This window comes from Prionailurus bengalensis, chromosome C1, assembly GCF_016509475.1.
Source record: "Prionailurus bengalensis isolate Pbe53 chromosome C1, Fcat_Pben_1.1_paternal_pri, whole genome shotgun sequence".
Lineage (NCBI taxonomy): Eukaryota > Metazoa > Chordata > Mammalia > Carnivora > Felidae > Prionailurus > Prionailurus bengalensis.
In genome coordinates this window covers 76,629,733-76,645,281 of record NC_057345.1, presented here as the reverse complement: position 1 = coordinate 76,645,281, position 15,549 = coordinate 76,629,733, and positions in this window count along the sequence as shown.

Below are 15,549 nucleotides of genomic sequence, written 5' to 3'. Positions count from 1 at the left end.
CACCAGGTCATAAGTCTTAGCTTCTTTGTTGGTAAAATGAGTAAGACACTGCCCTAAAAATTTACCTCCCAAAGTTGTCCAAAAGAAAATGATTTATATAAAGCCCCTAACACAACACCCAACATACAGTAGGTACTCCCTCTATGTTTTGGGGAGTATGTTCTCCCAAAAACATATCCTTACCCAGGACATATTCTGCCCTAAACATTTTGGGAAAAAAACACAAAGGGCAATCCTAAAAATAGGCAACTTATTATGAGCCTATTGCCACTCAACCAGAACAGAATACAAACACTTTTTTTTTTTTATCGTGTTACTATACCAATTATATCCAAAGTACTCGCCTTCACTAATTTATCCCAATGGGGGATTATGCTCATCGATACAGGCCCTGGGTCTAAATCAACAAGCCAGCACTACTTTGATTGGTTTCCAATTTGTGTAGTTTGGCATAGAACCTAAAGAATTTCCCTAAAGCCTCTCTTTCTTATATATCCTTGCAGGAAATTACAAGGGACTTTTATGCTAGGGTAGAAGACTCTTTCTCAGATGTATCATGGACCACAGAAAAAGGAAGCTGTATAAGTAGGCTCTGCTGGCCCCCAAACATGCTTTTATTTAGGTAATCAGGACAAACAAGGGGCAAGCTTCTTGGAAAACAGAGCTTCATCCCTCAGCCCAAGAAGCTATCTCATCCTTTGCCAACCAGGAGATGAAGTAAAGACCAAGTTGTTCAGGATGTTTGTAAGACTCTAAAAGGCTTCAACACCCAGTCCCAGTTCTGGGTATTCAGATCTCTGCCATTCTCCACAAACCACACTTAACACAAACATCCCGACATAAACCAAGTCACAAGACCTTCCTAGAGATGGTAACTTCATGCCTCAGCAGAGAAGATGCAGAATCCTCACCACTGACTGAATAGCCTCACCACTCAACCAAAGTGGATTCTGGATGGCAGCCTGAGGTGGGTATCTGTGGGAACACCAATGGATCAAAGTTTATGATGAAGCCCTAAGATCTTTTTGAAGCTCATCACCTACCAAAAGATAATATAAAAGAAAAGCAAATAAAACCACCTGTTACATATAGTTTGAGCTGTTCTATTAAAATGGAAAGCCAAAATGCTCTTGACAAGAAAAAAAAATATTTTAGAGAGTTTTCAATCTAGTAGCAAAATGTAATAAAACCATTGCTCTGATTCCAACTACATTATTAAAGGACCAATGACCTAATGTAAAAAAGCAGCTCCTCATTCTCCCTCTCTCCCTCTCTCTCTCTCTCTGTCCCTCCCTTGCTCACACCCTGCCGCTCTCTCAAAAATAACTAAACAAATGCATTTAAAAATGTAAAAGAAAAAGGGGGGGGGGGGGCGCTGGCGCCTGGGTGGCTCAGTCAGTTAAGCATCTGACTTCAGCTTAGGTCATGATCTCATGGTCTGTGAGTTTGAGCCCCACGTCAGGCTCTGTGCTGACAGCTCACAGCCTGGAGCCTGTTTCAGATTCTGGGTCTCCCTCTCTTCCCCTCCCTTGCTCACACCCTATCTCTCTCAAAAATAAATAAACATTTAAAAACAGGGAAAAGGGGCGCCTGGGTGGCTCAGTCGGTTGAGCGTCTGACTTCGGCTCAGGTGGCGATCTCGCGGTTCGTGAATTCGAGCCCCGCGTCGGGCTCTGGGCTGATGGCTCAGAGCCTGGAGCCTGCTTCCGATTCTGTGTCTCCCTCTCTCTCTGCCCCTCCCCCATTCATGCTCTGTCTCTCTCTGTCCCAAAAATAAATAAACGTTAAAAAAATTTTTTTTTAAACAGGGAAAAAAAACAGCTCTTCATCAATTTATCACTAACGAGAGCATTACCACCTAATGCAAGGGAACTACCCTTCCCCAGGGTTTCTGTTAATGTGAGGCTTGAGCCAGACCACAAGCATAGATAGGAGCAGGTCAGCCACAGGAGGGAACACAACATACATGTTCAGTGTTCCCAGCAAAGGACGTTGCACCGTGGCCTTTAAAACTGATGAGTTTCTGGCACGTTCAAAAAAGAAGGAGGGGGCTGAGTTGAGGAAACTTTCAACTTTCTCATGAGTGTCTTCTTGAATATTTTTTTTAATTTATTTTTATTTTTTAATATTCTGTGCTTGTTTTCAACATACATTCCCCAGTGGCTCTAAATTCCTGCCCAGCTTCTCACTCTCTGTTTGTGAGCATGTAGATTTGCAGTTTGGGAGTGATGCCACCTGAAATAACATGGCAATGTAAATGAGTATATTTTTCAAAGGCTAAGATACCAGACAGAGCCTATATGGGATTACCATCCAGCAATAACACCAATGTACTTTAAATCCTCTAATGGTATTAAATAATTTAATCCCTCCTTAAGAAATCTAAGTAGATCCTGTTATTTTTCCATTAGACAGATAAGAAAGATGAGGCACAAAGAGGTCTCATCACTTGCTCTTGGGTCACAAAGATAATACATGGTGGAGCTAGGATTTGAACCCAGGAACTCTGGCCTCATAATCTGTGCTCTTAAGCAGTACACTGCAAACCCTGCCAATCCCGCTAATGATAAAATAAGAGCAGACAAATTAGTACAGAACTCTAAGATAACCACTGCATAATCAAGCATCCACACTGGCGATCCTGGGTTCTTCAGTTAGACTGTTGACATTGGAGTCAGCCAAACTCAAGGTCTAATCCTAGGCAGGACCTACTGCCTATTAGTGAGTTAAACTTGAACAAGTTATTCACTATCCCAAGGCTCACTTTCTCAATCTTTACAATGGAGATAGTAACAGTACTTACTTCATAGAGTTTTAAGAATTAAATAAGATATTGCCCATATCAGCAGAGTTACATGACTCTAGTAACATATTTTGTGGTCTGTAAACATTAACTATAATAATTACCATTCTCATCACTATTTATTATACACATGGCTCTCCACTGTAGGTGAGTGTTTGGAAGGAATGTGCCTTCTTCTCTCTATCCAAGCACCCTACTGCTTTCAAAAGCCCACACATGTGAGATGGCTGATGGGGATTAAGGGTATTGGCTCCAGCTAAGGATCACAGCAAAGCTAAGGGGCTCACAGGGACCAAACCCCTCAACCTTGGCTTCATTAGCAAGTTTCTCTAGCTGAGCTAACCCAGCGCATGCCAGTCAAGCATTCCCTTGCAAATATAAATCATTACCCAATAAACCACAGACATACAAGACTGTCCACGGTAGATAAAGCTGTGGGTCAGAGTAGCCAATCCCTGAGGCTTTTAGGAAAGGGAGAAAAAGCAACGGCATTAATTATATAAACCATTACTTGGAAAATGCTTTAAGCAAGTGTTTTAGATTCCCCTTTAATTGGGATAAATAATTACTGCATTTTCATTTTTCAATGAGCTCTCCAACCCTCCCATGCCTCATCTTCAAATACCAAGTTGAAACACACAAAGATTGGAGGGAATAAACTAACCGTGTACACTTTTAAAGCCACTTTATCTGTCTGGATCTCAGCTTCACCGTCTGTACAAAGAGGAAATTGAACGAGGTAGGTCTCCAAGGCCCCTTCTGGTAGATTTTCCACAACTCCGGGCAGTGCTTTGGGGCTGACATAATGACTACACCACTTTACTCACCTCATGTTCTTTTCTAGAGAGTGGCATAACATTTGAAGATATTAGCTGCATTTGTTTATTGAGCTTCAAAAACTGTTTTAGAAATGTGAACATCAAGACGCCCAGCATTCCTGTAATAAGTGTGTTGTAATAAGGACACCCAGAATAGCAGGCCTGAGAAATGTGTGGAGACCAGTTCAAATGAGGAATAAAAGAACTGGAGAAGTTTTTGGAAAATGACAAAGTTATCTCTTTTAATTAGATTTATTATGTGTACCTCCAGAACTGGAGTCAATGGATTACCATTGCACGGAGAGAGATAGTAAATAACTTTTTAAGAAACAGCTTTCCACCCAAAATAATAGCTCAAATTGGAAAAAAATTATTTATATAGTTATAAGCATCACTAAAACCAATGTGAAGACTTCCCATCAATACACATAGAGGAAACTCCTCAGTTGGGACAGTAAGTAGAGAGAGATTATTGAGATCACACTACCTCTGAGCCTGTCCTGATTCCCCAGTAGCTCTACTGGGGCACCTGGATGTGGTAACAGTTGTTTGTGTCACCTTATCAAACCAAGAATGTCTCATTATCTTTTGCATTTACCTGTCACAGCTCCAAGCACGTAGTAGATTCTTAAGTTATTCTTAAGTTAAAAATGATAATTTTGGGGGCACCTGGGTGGCTCAGTGGGTTGAATGTCCAACTTCGGCTCAGGTCATGATCTCGCGGTTTGTGAGTTCAAGCCCCGCGTCAGGCTCTGTGCTGACAGTTTGGAGCCTAGAGCCTGCTTCGAATTCTGTGTCTCCTTCTCTCTCTGCCCCTTCCCCACTTGTTCTCTGTCTCTATCAAAAATAAATAAATGTAGTAAAAAAATTTTTTTTAGTAATTTTTAAAAATGACTCAGGAGTTTTAAAAGACTTCCCTTGCCCTCAGCGAGGCTTGCAATGTAGCCAAAGAGTCAAAATTAACATGGCTGAACTAAATTTTCTATAGTTCTAATATCTCATACACAATTGGGACTTAGTAAATGTTTAGGAAACAAGTTCATTTGGTAGCAGTTAAGCACTGTGTGATGCCAGAAGTTCATCACTATTCAGCTGCTGAGGCTGGCCTGGACCACTGTCGAGGATCTGGCCCCACCTACCTGATTGCACTTTCCTCCCAAACATGAGCTGATTTCTCAGTCTCCCAAACTTACTCACATTCTCACTCCCATACTTTGGCTCAAAATTGTTCTGTTGCCCGGACCACCCTCCTTTCTCTGGAGCGCCAAGATGTTTCCTTCTTCACAATTCTCTATCATTATTACCATTTAATAGTATGTCTGTCATCCGTTTGTTGAGCCAACAGTCACTGGCTCTTCAGTATGTGCAGGGTGAGCTACACACTAGGAATACAAAGGGAGGAGATGTATTTCCTGCCCTCAAGAGTTTTAAAGTTCACTGGAAGCCAAACGCTGTCTATTAAAATGAACAATTTTAATGCATAATGTCATGAGAGAAACACTGAGGACAACACCTAACATAGTCTGCAGGTTTTGACAGATGGTGAAGCAGGTCAGACAGGGAAAGCTTCCTGGCGGAGGTGTCACCAGAGTGGTCTTGAAGAAATGATGGAATTGAGCCAGGTGGAGGAAGGAAAGATCTTTTCAGGCAGAATAGCATGCACAAAGGCTGTAGGAAGAGAAAGCACAGTGAACTGAGTATGGCTGGTGTGTAGGGAAGAGGTGGGCCTGGAGAAATAGAATAAGCTGAATAAGGAAGAACACACTATGTTGAAAAGCCCATTTTTTTATCCTCACACTTGTAGGGAATTTTTATTTATTATTAAATATAATTTATTGTCAAATTGGTTTCCATACAACACCCAGTGCTCATCCCAACAGGTGCTCTCCTCATTGCCCATCACCCACTTTCCCCTCTCACCCCCACCCCCCATTAACCCTTAGTTTGTTCTCAGTATTTAAGAGTCTTTCATGGTTTGCCTCCTTCCCTCTCTGTAACTTTTTCCCCCCTTGCCCTCCTCCATGGTCTTCTGTTAAGTTTCTCAAGATCCACATATGAGTGAAAACATATGGTATCTTTCTCTGCCTGACTTATTTCACTTAGCATAATACCCTCCAGTTCCATCCACGTTGCTGCAAATGGCCAGATTTCATTCTTTCTCACTGCCAAGTAGTATTCCATTGTATATATAAACCACATCTTCTTTATCCATTCATCAGTTGATGGACATTTAGGCTCTGCTCTTTCCATAATTTGGCTATTGTTGAAAGTGCTGCTATAAACATTGGGGTTTCATGTGCCCCTATGCATTAGCACTGCTGTATCCCTTGGGTAAATTCCTAGCCGTGCTATTTCTGGGTCATAGGGTGGTTCTTTTTTTAATTTTTTGAGGAACCTCCACACTGTTTTCCAGGAGAAACAGGAACCCTCTTACACTGCTGGTGGGAATGCAAACTGGTGTAGCCGCTCTGGGAAACAGTGTGGAGTTTCCTTATAGGGAATTATTAAAGGACTGTAAACAAGGAAATTACCTGAACAGACTTGTCTTTTATAATGTTAACTGAGGCAAGAGTGGATTGAAAGGAAGGTCAGACCTTAGGCCTAGATGCATGTCAGGAAGCACCTGTAGGGAGCCATATATAAAGTGAACTAAGGCAGTCTCAATTTGGGAAGAATGGAAGGGACAGGTAATTCTGAACAGGTTGGATCTATGGGGTTGAGTAAGTTATATTGGAAACCAAGGTGATAAGGAAGCCAAGGATACCTTCCAGGATTCTGCCTGGAACATCTGAGTGGACAGTTATGGTGTTATCAAGAGAAACACAGTAGAAGGAGTGGGTTTGGTGAAGAAAAGGGCGAATTTTGTTTTAGACCAGATGAGCTTGATATGCCTTTGAGATAGATAAGAAGCAGTTGGATGCACAAGTCAAAAACTCAGGAGTAAGAACTGGGATGGGGATGTGAATTTGGGAGTCAGGGACATACAGATGGTGAAAAACATGAGCTCTCATGGGGATTATGAGTGAGGAGGGACCAAGTCACTGTCACCCACCCCAACCTGCTTCCAAAGAGCAGAAGAAACCAAGAGAGAGCTGGGACCACCCCTTGACCCAAGTGATCACTTCCCCCAAGGAAAGAAACAGATTTTTATGCAAGCTAGGGGGTCAGCAGTTTATCTGCTAATGATTATTTCTCAATTTAAACGCTACCTTTTTGTTTGGTCTATAATTGCAGAAACCGTGAAAACTGACCTTTGCTGAAATTCGGTGACCATCGCCAGCCCTTATTTTGATGATGCCCTTCCTCCCTCTCATCTGTCCTCTACTGTGTCTAAGAGAAGTAGAAGCAGCTGGCTTCAAGTTCCAGAGCTGGTTTTTTAGCTGATAAAGACCCTACTTTTCTTTTCCCTGAAGGTTGTTTCAGCTGAGCTGCTGTATTTTGCTGTTTCAATTTCAAAATAACAGGAAAGACACTGAAAAAGAAAAGCAAAGAAAGAAAAAGAATGCCCCCTAGATACGTGAGTGCTTGAGGTCTTGAAGAAACACTGCAAGGATTATCCACTTCTCAATGTACCTATCCATCTGGTCACCCAAAAGCAACTCTAAGCTCCCTGAAGGCAAAGGGCCAGCTTCTATCTGTAGTGGGTCCTACAGAGCAATCAGTGGCAGGGTGCCTTACCAGAGAAGCTGCCCAATAACTATTTATGGAATCAGCGGTTGTTTATACAGTTAGACTAATTCATAGGCACACTTTTGAAGCTCTTGGAGCATTCCATACTATTTAACTCAATTAACTGCCATCTACTGTTGAAGGTGTGCTTGAGAATAGCTTATTCTAGTCCTGCTAATCTGAGATACATATCCTGTCATGTCTTCCAGAGGTATAATGTAGCAGGATAAATTCCTTCTAGATAAAGCAATACATGTGCATCAACACACATTTATTGAATGCCAATGCTGACCAATAAGCAGTACAGGATAAAGTATAAGCCACCATTCCTGTCTCCCAGGAGTTTACTGTCTAACTGTAGTTCTAAGGATGGCACCTGTGAAATAACCAAAGAACAGGACATGGCCCTGTATGGTGACTAATTGTGTAATTTATTCAGGAGAGTTCCTACTGAATTGGGCTGTAGCAGGCTGTGCATGGGAGCTGCACTATGACCTTCAATGGGAGATGCCCATTTCACACACAGATTTGTAAGCAGCATCAGTAATGTCGTATACTTCTTGTGAATTAAATCAGCAATGGCTTCCGATGTAATGCAGGAAGCTACACTCACGGCAGAGAACATATGGAAAGAAGGGATGAGGTAGAGAGAAAGAAGGAGACAAAAGAGAGTAAGAATATATTCCAGGAGGTAAAGGAAGAAAAAAATTTTTTGCTCATCACAAGCAATCTGCAGCAATGGACCCAAGTTCAGAGAGACCAGGAGCACCCTGCATGGCCTCCATATGGCTTCACAAAGATTCTCTTCATTCAAAAGAATGACAGTAAGCCTTCCTAGAGGAAAGGATTACAACAGAATACCTATGTTTCTCTAACTAGTCTCACCTTGACTCCAGGCTTCAGAATGAATGCGGTATCTTGATAAACATTAAGTCACTGGTTGGCTTGTCAAATTGTCAAATACAGATGGCTGCATATTTCCCCTTTCTAAGAGTCCACAGAGATCACATTGAAGAGGGGGATCAGCCAAGAGATCCTAACCTGGAGAGGTGAGCAAGCAGCCTCTGAAAGCGTGCTCAGGAAACTTAAGTCAAATGTCTAAGAAGGCCAACAGGAGCTGGGCTTCTGTGAGCCCATGAGTACAGAAACCCACTGCGTGATCATGCCCTAGGCACTGGAAAACCATGGGGTTATGTGCTTATAAATGAGAAAGAATAAAATATTCCCTAATTCCTTCTCTTTTTTTTTTTTTTTTTTTAGCATTTAGAGATGTAAGCATTCTGAGAAATTATGGTCACCATGCTAGGACACAAGTCCAGGTCCTACATTTGAACATGTGAAAATCTGACTTAGCAAGATAGTGTAGAATAAGCTGAGTTTTGGTGTATATGCACCAGTAGAGTGGTCCCTAAAATAATGAAGTAATTCTGCCTGAATTAAACTGCTGCTGCCACAAACCTCTGAGTACCCCTAGGCTGCCCCAGCCTTTCTTCCTAGGACAGTCCAGATCTCTCCACTAAGAGGTCAATGCCTGACACTGTAGTGGGCCTCACATGCCTGCTCTTGGCTGTCATGACAATCTGGTGTTCCTATCAGCCTTATGAGAATCTTATCTCCCTATAGGTACAAGAATCCCAAGCATGAGAAGGTTGCTAGCTGATCACGGAACTGAGCAAGTGCTAACCTGGCAGGATACAGGACAAGATGGCCTTTTCTTTGGAAGTACAAGCTGGGTTTTAGTTTCTGCTCTGTGGGGTCACCTGGCTTCCATTAAATTGTCATATCTTTGGGTAATTACATTACAAACCTATAATGCATGGGAATGTGCTCACTTCCCCCCAAACTATAAACCCCTAAAAAGCGACCAGTCCTCAGACACAGGAAGCCCACCAAGTCCTAAGCCAAATACATTAAACCCACACCTAGACACAATTTCAGTACAACTATTAAACATAAAGGATAAGGAGAAAAGCCTAAAATATATCAAAGAGAAAAAGAACACATACAAAGGAATGACAATTAGTTTCTCAGAAGGCTTAAAACAGTACATGCTAGAAGTTATAAATATCTTCAAAATGCTTAGGGAAAATTAGTCTCAACAAAGAAATCTTTATCTAGCTAAACTAGTTGTTAAGAGTGAGAGCTAACTGGAGTGCCTGGGTGGCTCAGTTGGCTAAGTGTCTGACTCCTGATTTCAGCTCAGGTCATGATTTCATGGTTCATGAGATTGAGCCGAGGTCAGGTTCTTTGCTGACAGCATGGAGCCTGCTTGGGATTCTCTATCTCACTCTCTGCCCCTCCAGTGAGCTTTTGTGCACATGTTCTCTCTCAAATAAATAAAACTTAAAGAAAAAAAAGAGTGAGAGTAAACAAAAGTTAGTTGAGTCTTCATAGCCTCTGAGACCTATGTCACCATGTATAAGAAACAATATTAAGTAAATAAACTAATCAACTTTTGGTAAATTTGAATGATAAGTAACTACTATTAAGGATAGGAGGGTCTGGGTGCCTCAGTTGGCTGAGCATCCAACTCTTGATTGAGGCTCAGTTCATTATCTCATGGTTGGTGGGATCGAGCCCCATGTTGGGTTCCACGCTGAGCATGGAGCCTGTTTGGGATTCTCTTTCTCTCCCTCTCTTTCTGTCCCTCCCCTGCTTGTGCATGGGTCAGTGCACATGCATGCGTGCTCTCTCTCTCTCTCTCTTAAATAAGCTTAAAGGAAAAAAAAGAAGAATGACAAAAAAAAAATAATGAATACATTTTGGGGATTAAATTCAAGGTGAACTAAAACTTCAACACACATGAAAAAATGAAGGAAATGTTCAGATTAAAAGCATCTTAAGGTCTATGTATTGTTCAAATGATACAGGGTTTCTGGATTTTCCTACATTAAGGACACACATTAAAAGAACAGCCAGTGGAAACAACAGAAATAGAATGGATCACTCCAAACTATAGAGAGGAATAGACAGGACAAGTAAAGGTAATATGTTCAAAGAAATAGGAGGTAGGTAAGGAATGAGGAAGAAGATTTTTTTTTAACTATGACAATAGAAAATGAGTCTAAATACGTCAGTTATCACAAAAATAACTGGATTACATTTAGTATTACTTATAAAAAGTTGGAAATTCTCATATTTTGAAAATTGAAAACAAAACAAATTCCAGCTATTATATGGTGTTTAAAAGAGGTACATGCGAAATATACTGACATAAAAATTTGAAAGTTAAAAGAGTGGTAAAAATATACTGAGAAAATATTACCTTAAATAAGCCTGCATAGCCATATTAGTAAGATACTAAGTAAAATTCAAGGGAAAATGCAATAATAGATAAAAACCTATAAAGGCAGAGGCACCTGGGTGGCTCAGTCAGTTAAGCATCCCACTTCGGCTCAGGTCATGATCTCGCAGTTTGTGAGTTCAAGCCCCACATCGAGCTCTGTGCTGACAGCTCAGAGCCTGGGGCCTGCTTCGGAATCTGTGTCTCCCTCTCTCTCTGCCTCGCCCCCACTCATACTCTGTCTCTCCCTCTCTCAAAAATAAATAAACATTAAAATCAAAATTTTAAAAACCTATAAAGGCCATTGGAGGCACAGGGTGGGGAGGGTCTGGAGCAGGTCCAGGGTAAGAACCAGGGTAAGCACCAGGTGGTGATGGTCAGGCCCTGTCAGCCAGGGCTGACAATGAATGATACTTTTCAGCAACAGAACTTATGCTCAGGCCTAAGCCTCCTGGACAATATGGGGGCCTAGATGCTTTAAACAATAAACCTACAGTCATCTGATGGTCAAGTGACACAGTGTCAACTAGTGCAGCCTCTATAAAGATAGTTCGTATTTAACGATAAAAAGGAAAACCCTGCCGGGAACACCTTACAATCGACAACTTGAGTGCACTTAACACAAAACAAAGAAAAATGTATCCAAGGAATAACACCATGTCACACATGCTACAACATGGATAAACGTTGAGGAAATTATGTTCAGTGAAATATTTAAGCAGGACACAAAAGAATAACTATTGTATAATTTCACTTACATGTAGTATCTCTTATAGTCAAAATTCATAGAGACAGAAAGTAGAATAGTGGTTGCCAGGGCTGGAGGAGAAGGAATGATAAGAATTTATTGTTAAATGGTTATACAGCTTTGATTTGGGATGATAAAAAGATACCCAAAGTGGACAAGTGGTGACCGTCACAAAACAGTGGTGAATGTGTTTAATGTCACTAAAATGTACACTTATGGTTAAAATTGTAACATTTATGTTATGTATGTTTACCAGAATCAAAACAGAAAAATACTTTTAAAAGTGTATTGTATCACAAATAGAAATATCAAATCCATGATTATAGTGGAGATCTTAATATGCCTCACTCAAAAGAAATACATCAAGCAAAAAGAAAACCCACAAAAAATTGAATAAGCTTATTACAACAGAGAATCTCACAGTTAAAGAAGCTAGTTGATTTTTTCCAAGTACTCACGAAGCAGCTATGAAAATTGTACTAATCTTCATAAACAATCTATGAGGTAGGCACTATTATATTCTCATTTTACATGAGGTACAGAGGCAAAGTCGCTTATGCATGGCCATACAACTCAGGTATAAGTAGAGCTGGGATATGAATCCAGACATCCTGATTCCAGAGTCCAATTTGTAACCATAGTGTGAATCAATAGAGGCAAGAACAAAGAATTAATAGAAAACTGAGAAACAGTAGAGGCGTTCAACAATCAAAAGCTGATTCTCTGCAGGGCACCCAGGTGGTTCAGTTGGTTAAGCATCCAACTCTGGATTGACTCAGGTCAATCATGACTCAGGTCATGATCTCCCGGTATGTGGGATCGAGCCCCACATAGAGCCCCACATCAGGCTCCGTGCTGATGGTGTGGAGCCTGCTTGGGATTCCCTCTCTCCACTCTCTCTGCTCCTCCCCCACTCTATCTACCTCTAGAAAATAAAGTTTAAAAAAAAAAGCTGATTCTCTGAAATGACAAAATTACCAACTGCTTATGAGATCAATTCAAAAATTGAAAAGTGAAGATGTATTAGTCATGATAGAAATAAGAAGGAAGAAATACTACAGATACAATGGAGATTCTTTTTTTTTTTAAGTTTATTTATTTTGAGAAAGCGAAAGCGAGAGAGGGGCAAAGAGAGAGGGAGGGAGAGAGAATCCCAAGCAGGCTCCACACTGTCAGCACAGAGCCTGATGCGGAGCTAGAACTCACAAACTGCAAGACCATGACCTGAGCTGAAACCAAGAGTCGGATGCATAACCAACTGAGCCACCCAGGGACCCCAGATACAGTAGAGATTCTAAAATATATTAGAAAATACTATTATCAACTTAATGCCAAAAATTTTTTGAAACATAGATGAAACACACAATTTTCTGAAAAGATTATATTCCTAAAACTGACTCAAAAGGGTGAGAATAAACCACTGCAATTAAAAAGACTCAGTAGTCAACTTCCACCACTTCCCCCCCAAAAGACACTAGTTTTATAGTTAACATTCTCCAAACTCTTAAGAAACTATTGTCCCCATCTTATACAATTATTTTGCAGAAGATTAAAGAGGATGAGCTTTATTAAGAAGACCCAAAACAAACTGAAATACAGATGGTGGGAGGGGTGATCTGTTACTCTTTATACTTTTCTGTATTGTTCAAATACTTCACATTAAAGAGGATATGGGGAAGATATGGGGCTAGCTCATCAAACAGGTATATATCATATCTTTGATTCAAGATTTAATCAATCATCAAAACATAAAGGGGAGGGGGCGCCTGGGTGGCTCAGTCTGTTGAACGTCCAACTTCGGCTCAGGTCATGATCTCACCACTTGTGGGTTTGAGCCCTGCGTCAGGCTCTGTGCTGACACCTCAAAGCCTGAAGCCTGCTTCAGATTCTGTGTCCTGCTCTCTCTCTGCCCCTCCCTCACTCATGCTCTGTCTCTCTCTCTCTAAGAATAAATAAAACATAAAAAAAAAAAAAGATTTAATCAATCATCTCTGAATCAATAACTTCCAAGTACTTTTTTTTTTCTTTTTAAGTTTCTATTTCCTAGGGGATGGGCTCCAATATATCAGACCAACATGGAGCTCAACAACTGTCAGCTTGGAAGTAACTTTCTCCCACAGACACCCTTTCTTTCAGAGATCAGTGTAGGGGTTCTCCTCTAGACAGTTTCTGAATCTGTAACCATGTGATCATGCCACCAGGTGAGAATCCAAGAGAAATGTAAGCAGTTCCTACCTTGAGAACCTTTATGAGGCTCTGACATTCTTCAGACATTAGTCCTGCTTCTACTGGGAATTATATTTAGAAATAAGTCACCCTAATTCTTTCCCCATGGGTGCATTCATATTAAATTTCTTGACCTAGAGAAGAAACCATCTTAGGGAAGAAGTGACCCATGTAATGCTCTGTTGAAGTCATGAGCTTTGGAAAGAGCATGATTAGACTGAGTAAGTTCAGCACAAGTTACAAGAGGAAGATTACCTTCTCAGAGCGAAAACCTTGTCACACTATTCAGTGAGGCTACTAGAGGAATCTGGAAAGGTCACACACAAGTTTTCAATGTCTTCACTGACCTGGAGGAACAACCACATTCCAGGAAATACATCAGAAAGTTAACAAAAGTAAAGTTTAGATGTGATAAGTGATATTAGAAAGACAGTTTTAATTAGCATCAAGTGATAGTAAAGAGTATTCAACATTAGAGTTCAGCATAAAAATAACGTAATTTGTGAATTACAGTATCATGGTGTACATACTATATGATTTAGCTGAGGCCATTCTAAGGGCTGGAAACTCTCTGATAGACAAGTTTTATGAATTTGGGGATGAGTACTTTTGATCATCACTCAGACTTTCACTGCTAATCCTGATAATAAATCATTGCACATTATCCTTCAGTAAGGTTCCCCAACCCAAATGTTGCTGAAGAATGATAGAAATCAGTTTTCTCTACTGAGAACATGCAAAGAACAAGGAGAATCATTTTTTTAATTTATCAGAATATTTAGAATTAACTTTTAAAAGGAAATGTAAAAGTGTATTTTTTAAAAAGTATAGTTTTTAAAAGTAAATAATTTTTGGAAGTAGGCACTTCATTTCACATTAAGTCACTTTTTATGTATTTTTATATAGAAGGATCCTGTTGTTTCAGGAGCCGTGTAATTATCCTTTTCTATTCACATCAATACCGTAGGAGTTGTGAGCTATGCTGATTCTGTGTGCATGTTTAAGTTTACAGTGATCTGTAGTATGCCATATATTGTAAAATAAGTTACCCTATGTTACTCTTGATCCCCTAGGCTAGTCAATATGTGAACATTTTTTTCCATATTAATTTGTTATTTTCTTACTGTATTTTTTCTTTTTTTCAAATTTTTATTTAAAATCTAGTTAGTTAACATATAGTATAATATTGGTTTCAGGAGTAGAACCCAGTGATTCATCACTTACATACAACACCCGGTGCTCATCCCAACAAATGCTCAACACCCATCTAGCCCATCCCCTAGTCCCCTCCCTGTATCAACCCTCAGTTTGTTCTCTATGATAAAGAGTCTCTTATGGTTTGCCTCCCTCTCTTTTTTTTCTTTCCTATATGATCATCTGTTTTGCTTCTTAAGTTCCACGTATGAATGAAATCATATGGTATTTGTCTTTCTCTGACTATTTTACTTAGTATAATACACTATAGCTCCATCCACGTCACTGCAAATGGCAAGATTTCACTCTTTTTAATGGCTGAGTAATATACTCTGTGTTCTCTTCAGATCATATAAATCTTTCACCCTTTTAAAGGTATTTTTAACAAAATGAATTCTTTGTGATGACTGATCATTTTTCTCAACCTGAGCATCTTTAATTGCCTGCATCTTTCTGTATTGTATTCTACCTTACTCTTCTCTCCACTAACAATACACAGCAACATTGTACCAGAATCTCCTTGAAGTTTGTTCATTGATTTTTTTTTTGTTATTTTGCTAGAGTGCGTTATTATTGCTTCTTTCAGTGTTTACATGTAAGATATGCTTAACCAACATCAAAACACTGGAGATATTCTATTCGTTCACTTTATCCTTCAACATACATTTGTTTCATGTCTGCCTACTGTACAATAGGTTCTGGAAATGCAAAACCTAAGTAAGACGCTTGAGGTATTCAATCTCTCCCTTATTTTTGCCTTTCTTTAGCTGGCTACTTCTTCCTTCAAGTTGAATGCTACAAAGGAGGG